Here is a 9,022-nt window from a genome sequence, read left to right as displayed (position 1 = left end):
AATAACTACAATGTTAACATCACAAGTTATTACTCATGGGATTCATTGAAAACTATACACAGAAAAAAAGTCATAGCTCTGAAGACTTATCTCAATAAACAAGAAATAAATAAAACCTCTTCAAGAATAAGAAAATGCAAAACAAATCTAAAGCACACAGAAAGAATAAATACAAAAATGCATCAAGAATCAGATAAACACAACTAACAAATAAATATAAAAGTTAATCCTTTAGAAAGATTGAATTATTGTCTTAACTACTTTTCCATTGCTTTGATAAGATACCATGACCATGGCAAATTCTTGAAGAGTTTATTAAACTCTTGAGGGTGAGTCCATGCTCACATGACAGGGAGCATGGCAGCAAGCAGGCACCGGAGCAGTCGCTGACACTCACATCCTCATCCACAAACATGAGACTAAAGGAGACACTGGGAATGGCACAAGTCTTTTGAACTCTCTCAGCAGGCCCTCAGTGTCACACCTCTCCTAACAAGGGCACACCTCCTAATCCTTCCCAAACACCGCCACCAACTGGAGACCAAGTACTCAGACATATGAATCTATGGAAGTCATTCTCATTCAAGCCACCACAATTACAACATAATCATATGAAAAGTAAAACACATAAACTGGCAAAAATAAAAAGGATTGTTAGGAAAATAACCACAGATACAGACAATTGAAAATTATCACAGAAAGTCACACTTGAGAACTTCAAAAAAAATGAATAAATTGAAAAATAATAAATCTTAAAAACACCACAAGAGACAAAACCTAAATATGATATTACTATAACAGAAATAATTCTCAGCGGGGCTTCCTTCAATTGGTCTCACAGAATTATCAGAAAATTCCTCCCCTCATCCCAGTGCTATGGGTTAAATCTAGGATTGCATTCACACCAAGTAAGTGTTTTACCATTGAATGACAACCCCAGTGCTCTTTTTATTGTTTTAATTTTGAGAGAAGTTCTCACTAAGTTGCCCAGGCTGACCTTGAATTATTAACTCAATAGCCTAGGCAGGACTCAGCAGACTTGGAAGCTTCAGGCTCTTTAGTACCTACAAGCACAGATGTAACCACCAGGTTTGGGAATTTATCAGGAAATCTTAACAAAACTCAGAATATAATTAACTCCACCATATAATTAACTCCATAGACATGAAAGTCAATCAAAATTTAGTATCCAGTCTGAAGATAACAGCTCAGTATGGGAACACATCCTAACATACTCAAGTCTTTGTTTCAATTTCCAGCAATGCTGAACAAATAAATAAATATTAAATCTGGCCTTTAATCCTGGGATGTCTCTCCCTAAAACAGAAATAGATACACTTTTAACATAAAAATATTTTATTAAGCAAGGCATGGTGGTTACTCATGCCCATAATCCCAACACTCAAGAAGCTGAGGCAGAACTACCATGAGTTAGAGGCTAGATTGGGTGATATAGATGAGATCTTGTCTAAAAAACCAAACCCAAGCCAAAACAACAAAATCTCTGTAATACATGCACACACACACACACACACACACACACACACACACACACACACACAATCCCAGCATCTCATGCCTAATAAACCAATATTAGAATCATTTCATCTCATGTCAGAGAAAAACATAGAATATCTCCTATCATCATTATCATTTTGTTCTGGCAATTCTGGGTCATACAATTTGATAAGAGTTTTAATAGCTATATAAATAACAGAAAGGGGAAAAAACTATTGTCTTAGTTAGGGTTTCTACTTCTGTGACTAAAAAACATGACCAAAAAGCAAGTTGGAGAAGAAAGAGTTTATTTAGCTTACACTTCTATCTTGCTGTTCATCGGTGAAGGAAGTCAGGACAGCAACTCAAACAGGGCAGAATTCCGGAGGCAGGAACTGATGCAGAGAGCATGGAGGATGCTGCTTACTGGCTTGCATCCATTCCTTACCTTGCTCAGCCTGCTTTCTTACAAAACCTAGGACCACCACCACCGGGACAGTACCACCCACGATTGATCACTAATAGAGAAAATGCCTTACAGCTGGATCTCATGGAGGCATTTCTACAACTGAGGCTCTTCCTTATGATGACCCTTGCTTGTATCAAATTGATACACAAAGCCAGCTGGTACAACTATTATTACATAAATTGATAACATTACCTACCAGAAAAATCTTTAGGTTTACAATTAATAAAAATATCACATTAGATACTGTGTTTCAGATCTCAAATGCCTCCTACATGATAGTGTTTTGATGCTTGGTACCCAGCTAGTGACATTGTTTGAGGATGTTTGAGGAACTCTGGGAGGTCCTTAGAGGTGATTACCCTGACCACTGGTTCCCACAGCAATCTGTGCCCACTCCGCCAGCTGTGGACTACTCTGTTCTGCCACACTCTCCTTTCTATGGTGAACTGAAATTTCTAGAAACTATGAGCCAAAATAAATCAATGCTTCCTGTCATCCTTTCCTCCTCCCTCCCTCTTTCCCTCCCTCCTTCCCTCCCTTCCTTCCAACCTTCCATTCTGCATAACCTGAGGATATGAGGGAGAATACAACCAAAGGCATCTGAAAGAGTTTAGAGCAGAGAAACAAAGTAGTAAACTGAACATGGCCTGCAGACTGGGTCTGGTTGTGTGAGGAGATACAGAGAAAACAGAGTGTGGGCAAAGTAGACCAAGAAAGAGGGCCAAGAGAAAAGGGGCCAAGGGCACAGAGCTGAAACAATAGGGTGACAAGGGAATGAGAAGCTGGGGGAGGCAAGCACATGAGATGGAGAAGTTTAGGGTAGGGGGCAGGACAAGAGCTGAGGGGAACCACAGGTACTTGAGATACCAAGATCTGGTAGCCAGCAAGCACTTGGATATGCTAACAGACACTATTGATAGCCATTTGTCCTGAGATTCATTTGACCTGACCCTTCCTTCTCTCCCTCCTTCTTTCTCTCCTTCCTTCCTTCTACCCCTCTCTCCTCTCCCTCTTTCTCTCCCTCCTTTTTTCCCTCCTCTCCTTCCCTTCCCTTCCTTCTTTCCCTCCTTTTCTCTTTCCTCTCTTCCCTCCCTCCTTCCTTCCTTTCCTCCTTCCCTCATCCACTTCATTGTCTACATCTGGAAGGCTGATCACAGAGCTCCAGATGTAACTATTACACCCATATCCATTTCTCTATGGTGGGTAGAGTGAACTAATATTTTTAAAAAAAAGTCAGTAACTTTATATATGCAAACAACATGTTGGGATGTAGAAAGAATAAAAATTATTGCCTGGATGCTCTTCTGTTCACATCATGTCTGGTGTTCTCTTTGTGTTAAATAAACCCATTTTCTTCAACAACAACAACAAAAACTATTAACAATGTAACAAGAACAACAAAATACCCAGTAACTAATTTAACAATAAAAATTTAAAATTGCTATCTGGAACTGAAAAGATGAAAAAATTGAATATTAATCCATAATCTGATTGTGATAATTATGATGAGAATTTTTAAAAGAAAGATATGTACATGTTTCTATTATCACTTGGTAATTAAATACAAGTAAGAAAGAAGGTTCTGTGAAAGAATAATAATAGAGTACAAACTGGGCCAAGTATTTAAAATACAGCATCAAGCAATGTAATAAAAATAGTGTTATTTTGTGGGTGAAAAGACAGCAGTTGTGTGTGCAAAAATAGATAGCATGTGTCTAACTAATACATATGTTATCTGGTCAATAAATCATTTAAAAATAATTAAAATATATTAACTAGTAAATGGTGTTTGAACAATTGTTAACCACACAGAAAAGTAAATTTATCATGATTTCAAATATTTTGAAAAGATTTTATTTTTATCTGCTACCAAGTAAGTCAACCAGTTCCTTTCTTCATGGGGTCCTTGTGTGCAATAGTCATGAGCAGCAGCCTCCTTGGGAGTGCATTCATCCTGTTGCCAGTAGGAGTTGTCCCAAGGGACATTGGAGACAGTTTTCTTGTGGGTATTCATATCTCTGATCTCAGTGCTGTCCCCAGTCTAGTGTCTAGACAGGTAGGTATGCCTGATGCTTTTGAGAAGCCCCAGGCAGTGGCCAGGACATCCTGTCCACCTGCACCAAACTACAGAATAAGCGCTGAGTGACCAAGGTACTATTCACATTCCCTGGATATCTCAAAGAGTTGGGACTTCAGCAAGTCTAATACAGATGAATTTAAAGACATGATAGCTGAGAAGCAGTTCATCCTTAAGGGCTGTTTGGTCAAATATATCCCCAGTGTGGTTCCCAGGCAAGCACAGGCCCTACACTCCTGATGGCTTCTGTTGTGCTGTGTGGCACCCCACAAAATCATGTTCCATCTAAATCTCACATCTAGTCAAATTTTTAAAAATATTTATTATGTATATGTGTGCATACCTATGCAAGTGTATGTCACTGTGGGAAAATACCAATGGAGGCTGCAAGAGAGTATCAGATCTTTTAGAATCGGAGTTAGATTCAGTTGTGAGGCTTCTAATGTGGCTGCTGGAAACCTAACTCTTCCAAAGGGCCACTGGGAGCATCAAGTGTAGTTAGCCTCTCTTAGCATTTCTCCAGTCCCCATTATTTAATATCTTACAAAAATAAACTCCACATGGCCTAAAATTTTCAACATAAGAAATAAAACCATAAACATACTGAAAGAAAAAACAGCCAAAGGGATGTTCTTGGAGTTGATAAGGCATTCCTGAGCATATAATGACCCAGATAACAAAGAACACAGCATGAAACTATATTGGCTTAAAGTATCTCTGTGTCTCCACATAAAAAATGGAGACAAAAGTTAAAGAAGTAATTTCTTATAAGGGGAACACTTATAGATGGACAGCTTATCTTCTGGAAAATTATTAAGGAAATATTTTAAAAATGCAACCAGATATTCACAGTCAAAGAAATGTGGTCTCAGAATTTGTGAAATGGTATTCCACTTCAGATTTAAGCATAATAACAAAAATGGAAAGAAAAACTAAAAAGAAAGGTGATATCTTTCAAAAAAGAAAATTTTAATTAAAAACTGTATTGCTAAGAATGTGGGAAAATAAACTTCTTAAACTGCAGATAGCAGGCTGTATGGGAGCAAGTTCTCTGGAAAGAAACTGATCAATATAGTGTCTTTTGCAGAACTAAATTTGATGTACACCTTGTTCACTGTTCTAAAGAGACACAATGACCAAGGCAACTCTCCTAATAGAAAGCATTTAAGTAGGGGCTGGCATACAGTTTCAGAGTTGGTGGGGAGCATGGAGGCAGGGATGGTACTGGGGAAGTAGAGAGCTACATCCTGATCTGAAGGCAGAGAGAGGCAGCCTGGAACTACCAATGGACAATTGAAACCTCAAAGCCCACCCCCAGTGGCACACTTCCTCTAACAAAGTCAGACCACCTAATACTTTCAAATAGTGCTACTCCCTGGTTACTAAGTATCCAAATATATAAAAGCCAATGGGGGTCATTCTTATTCAAACCACCTCAATACACCACTTTAGATCAGGGATGCATCTAGTATTTATCTTACATAGAAGTTACATGTTCTTACATGTGCAAAGTTATAAATGGATACAAATGACAATTGCTGTATTGGTATGAATACAAAAAGCTGTAAGCTTTACTGTAATGAAGAGTTAAATAAATTATGATGTATTGTGATATTGTGAAAGAAATAATTTTTGTGTATTAAAATGGGAAGATCTGGAAATATATTAAATAAAATAGATACTATATCTCTTACCTCTTGTGGGTGGGGATTTCTGATTATAATTTTATATACATATATATGTGTGTATATATGTACAAAGCTATATGTGTTTACCATGTACAACATAATATTATTAGGTATATAGAAACTATGGAATGACTAGGCCTAGCTAATTTATAAATGAAATACCTCACATATAATTTTTGTAAAGTATCTCCATTGTCTTAAGATTTTATAAAAGTACAAGACATTATTAATTGCTCAGCATGTTATATAAAAGCACTCTTAAACTTACTCTTCCTGCCTGAGATTTTGTATCCTTTAACCAAGTCTCCCTGGCTCTCACTAACCATCGCAACCCCAGAACAGTCCATTCTACTTTTCATTTCTATGATCAAATATGCTTGTGAAAAATGACTAACATAATTAACCACCAGGGAAATGTAGATTTAAATATGGTGAAGTGACATCTCACAACTGTTAGGACAGTCATGAAGAAAACAAAAGGTGCCATTGAGGCAGCTCAGCAGCTAAACACTCCTGCCACCAACATGGATGGACTAATTCTGTCCCCAGGTCACATGTGGTGGAAGGTGGGAACTGACTCCTGGAAGTTGTCCTCTGACTTCCACACATGCTGCACACACACCGACGCAGCACACCACACACAGACAGTAAATTTGAGTGAAGACTTGGGGGGAAAGTGAAAGCTTACACACTACTGATGGGAATATGAGTTAGTCCACCCATTCAGAACAGCAATAGACAATCACTTGCCTCAGCAATTCATCTGTCTGATTTATATCCAAAGGAGATAAAAACAGCATGTCTAATAAAAACTTCCAATTCATGAAAACACTGTTCACAATAGCTTATTAAAAATATTTTTAGTAAGCAAAAGTTTATTAAAACACTGTCCACTGTTCACAATGAAATCAGCTTTAGTGTCTATTAGTGGAGAAAAGGATAAAGTGAACTTGATTAGTGTGTGTGTGTGTGTGTGTGTGTGTGCTTGCGTGCATGCGTGCATGTGTGTATGTGTGTGTGTTTATGAGTCCAGTAAAATGCTATTCAGTCATATAAAGAAGGAATGAATCAACCTGCATGTCACCCTGTTACATGGAAAAGGACAGTCACAGAAAGATGATGGTCTCATTTGTCTGTAGAAGCTCGAAGAACTATGCACATTTTAAAATGCATTGGCCATTCCGAATGGAATTCTCAGATTATAGAACCCTCAGACTAGTGCCAGGAGAGGGTAGCTGATTACTAAAGGATGGACATGGAGGAGAACATCTTTTCACTGTATTCCCTAGTGTAACTTGAGTTTTGAGTGCATGTGTGAATTTTTTTTCAAATAAATAAAAATCAGTTTAAAATGTATCCAATTAGAAGGAACAGAAAGCATTTCAGTCCCCAAATGAGATACCTGAACTGGAAAAGATGAGAGTTGGGGAACAGAGCTGGGAGGGAAGTGTTCCAGGCTTTGGCATTGATTTATCTTGGGAAAAGAAGTCTGCAACAGTTGGTTTTGATTATAGGAGCCACACTGCAGCAGAAAACACTGATGGCCAGCTGTGGTTTGTCTCTGCTGAGTCTGCACCAAGGAGGAATTAGGGCAGAAGGGACTGGAATTACGACAAATAGCAGCGGTAAAGTGTTCCGCACTGCTGGTCCTGGTCAGGGCTGGAATACTAGGTCACTGGACCATGTTATTCGGGGGTTGTTGCTTCATGCGCTCTTCTTTATCTTATCTGTGTGTTATCCAAACACACAGAGGCCTCCGAGGTTACTCCAGGCCACTAAGAATGTGAAGGGCATCAGGTCACTGTGGGGGCCACCGGGATGGGCCGACCTGCTCTCATATCTGCGGTGGGGGCTGGGGGGTCACCACTGAGGCAGCAAGAACAGCCTTCAGGTATCGGGCATGCTGAAGACAGGAAGTCACCACAGAGCTTAGCCCAGGGAAGCCTTTCTTGGTACAGGTGCATTTAGAATGGACTCTAGAATCATCTTCAGATGTGCCTAGAGGTAAATCCCAACCCTCACTGGATGAGTGGAAGAAACCACTGGGTTTTTTTTGAAAAGAGGGAAAGGAGTAAAGGCAACGTTGGCAGGAATGAACAGGGAGGCAAAGTGAATTGACTTCCTGGTGCTTTCCCTGTCAAAATACTGAGGAGACAAAGACGTTAATTTACCATTAGATTCTCTGAAAGAAGTATTTCTTTTTTTCTGCCCCTTGGCTTGATTTTCTCTCTCTCTCTCTCTCTCTCTCTCTCTCTCTCTCTCTCTCTCTCTCTCTCTCTCTCTCTCTCTCTCTCTCTGAGTCTTCTAGACCCAACTGTACTATCCTTTCTTCAGGACATTCTATCCTTTCTTCAGGACACTGGAAAAGACTGTCCATGGCTGGGTGGGGTTGAACTTCTGCAGCCTCTCAGACTGTTGAGAACAATATGGTCCCCTTCCTTCTACCAGCAGATCAGGTTATGACTTAAGAGGTGAAAGTGCCTTGAAAAAAATAAATATTGTCCAGTTGCTGTGGAACTTGTTATTTCTCAACTTAACAAATGATTCTTTGCCTAGTAACAAAAAGGTTTTGAGGTTCCTTAAAAATATAAATGGTTCTGCAATAAAGAGATTGGTGGGACAAAAACTTGACACCAATTCATGCCATGAACACAGGCAAACAGGACGTCAGGGAGCAGTGTCATTAGGGAAAATGAGCCAGAACTCAGCTCTAGTTTCTCAAAGCCAAGGCAGCTGAATTGCAACGCCCCCTGGGAGGGCACTTACTGATATGTGTTGTGAAAGTGACCAAAGGCAGACCTGCCTCTGGGAATTGGAATTGTCTGGAAAGAAAAGCTCCTTTCCAGACACAACAACAAAGCTCATGTCTAACCTTTAGAGTCCAAACTCAGAAAAGGACTCTGGCTCCTCCAGTCTAAACTTGAGTTTTGAACCCCATCCAGGATGTGTATTAGAAGAAGAGCTAGCGCTAGTGAACAGCATGAAGTGGGGTTGGGTGGGGTTGGCTGCCAGCCAGTGTTGGTGACCCACCGCTTTGCTCTGCTCCTCATAGCATCATTCTCACTGTTCCATAGCTGTCCAAAGCCCTGATCATCACCCATTGGGTTGAAGCCATGTACCAGGAGAGCAGCATAGCTACATCACATATTTTGCCTCCCACCGGGGATGATTTTCAACATACAAGTAAAATGAAATCTTCGAGGAGCTACAAGGGGAAATGGGTTGGGGGTTCAAAGGCACAGGTTCTCATCTTGCCCCTTCTGGGGTCCACCAGCAGCAGAGAGCAGGAAA

At 39.8% G+C, this 9,022-nt stretch overlaps 1 non-coding gene across 1 annotated transcript; it reads left to right on the top strand.

The window, feature by feature from the left end:
- Positions 1-3,829: 3,829 nt before the first annotated feature.
- On the top strand, positions 3,830-3,963 carry LOC127220519 (small nucleolar RNA SNORA70). Its single transcript, XR_007834385.1, has one exon. It is a non-coding gene; the product is annotated as a small nucleolar RNA SNORA70 (small nucleolar RNA).
- Positions 3,964-9,022: the final 5,059 nt, after the last annotated feature.

Source organism: Phodopus roborovskii, unplaced genomic scaffold, assembly GCF_943737965.1.
Source record: "Phodopus roborovskii unplaced genomic scaffold, PHOROB, whole genome shotgun sequence".
NCBI lineage: Eukaryota > Metazoa > Chordata > Mammalia > Rodentia > Cricetidae > Phodopus > Phodopus roborovskii.
Note: the sequence above shows the minus strand (reverse complement) of the source record. Positions and strands in the feature narration are given on the sequence as shown.